We start from the raw sequence: 1,979 nt of genomic DNA, 5'->3' as shown, positions 1-1,979 counted from the left end.
TTCTTATATATAATTTTAACACTATTCATTAGTTCAATAAAAAAAATACATCATTTAATTAAAAATAACATAAAAATTTTTAATGAATGATCCAAAAAATTTTAAAAGGACTACAAATTAAAAAATTTTCTAATAATTTCTAATTGGTTAACAAATTTTCCCGGTCACAGTTAACAAAATTTCAGTAACACCAAAATTAAGAAACTTCTATAGTAGGGTTAACAAATTTTGATGCTATTTTTTTAATAAATTTTATACAATTCAAAATTTTTTTTTTCTTTTTATTTTTTGTTTCACTCTCTTAACAATAATTTATTATAGTTAAAAAATTTTGGTATCAAAATGAATAAACTTTCTATGTTACGTTTAAAAAGTTTTGGTGCTATTTTTCTAATAAATTTTGTATAATTTAAAAATATTCTTTCTCTTCCTTCTCTTTTTCTTCATCATCATCATCTTTTTTTTTTTTTCATCCTCTCATAATTTTTCTTATGATAGTGAAAAAAATTAACAAAGAAAAAATATACAATAACCACTAGAAAACAGGAGGAGGTAAAATAAAAATTATAGCAACAATAACACTAATAAAAGAACGACAGTCACGAATTAGTCCTCGACCCTTCACTGAAGTTCAGATTCGCGACGGATTAGTCATTAACATGTCGGATTGGAGGATACCGTGGAAAACAAAAAAAAAAGAACTACGGCAAAAAAGAAAATGTAAAAAAGAAGAAATGCGTGCGCATACATCGCGTGAGTGATTTTTGTTGAGTTTTGACCAATTTAATTAAATTTTGTTGACAAAAATACTTAAATGTATAATAAAATTGTACATATATAATACTACTTTTACACTGTAAATCAAATTTAATGAAATAATACATAATTAAAGCCCTACATAAAGCTGATAACTTCACTTTTGTTTTTTCTCATTATAAAAATAATTAAACTAAACCAAATTATATTAGTTTAATAGTTAATTTATTAGTTTACTTAAATAAATATTGAGAATTTAAATCTTATTTTGTGCATGTGAATAAATTTTTAGATAAAATTTTGATCCGTAACAAATTAATAGCCTAGTACAGAAAGTCTAACCTGTTAATTAGTTAGTACATAAAATGATGATGAATACTATATGAAATAATATAAAAAGATCTCTTTAGTTTAATCACTTAAACCGCAAGTTCTATTAGTAGAGTATCTTATCAATTTCACAAGCCTCTTGTGCTTCGGCACTTGCAGTTAACTCCATTATTTGTGAAGTAAAAGACTCCTTAGGGCGACCTCTTACATAAATTGTTCTGTTTAGTAGTTTTTGATTTTGCAGGGTGCATTTTTGTTATTAGGACCGTGTGACATAGAATGAAAGTGTGGATGGTTTGTTTTGCTGAGTCTTGTTATATCTTTCTTAGGAATGTCTGGATATGAGGTAGAACCCAATGAGAATACGCAGAGAGCACATGTGACGCCAAGAGTTACTAAGTAATGACATTGTAACTCAAGATCCTTGACTAATAAATATCCAATTAAAACTAACGTAACACCTCTTTTGCTTTACATTATTATCAGTTATTAAATTATCAATTGCATTTTTTATAGTGAAAAAATTTATCTACAATTTTCTTGAAATCAAATGTCTCAATAATAGATATACATTCAACTAAAATGTAGAAAAATATCTTATAAAATTGACTGCGATTATATTATTCATATATTCTTAAAGTACATTATTTTGTTAATATTTCTGTTACAGTTTACTATTTAGCAAATTATAATATTATCAACTAAAATAACTTGCTAAAAAGATATAAAAAGTATATCTGCAATCTGCTATAAATTGATATAACTTTAATCAATTAAGAAATTCCTAGTATACCTTTTTTTTTATTGTTGTTGTTCTACAACTTTGTAGTGGAAATATACGAAGAAACCAAAGAGAAGAGAATGGAAAGAAAGTTAAAAACAAAAATTTCCAT

The sequence above is a fragment of the Arachis ipaensis genome, chromosome B02 (assembly GCF_000816755.2).
Source record: "Arachis ipaensis cultivar K30076 chromosome B02, Araip1.1, whole genome shotgun sequence".
Taxonomy (NCBI): domain Eukaryota; kingdom Viridiplantae; phylum Streptophyta; class Magnoliopsida; order Fabales; family Fabaceae; genus Arachis; species Arachis ipaensis.
Note: the sequence above shows the minus strand (reverse complement) of the source record.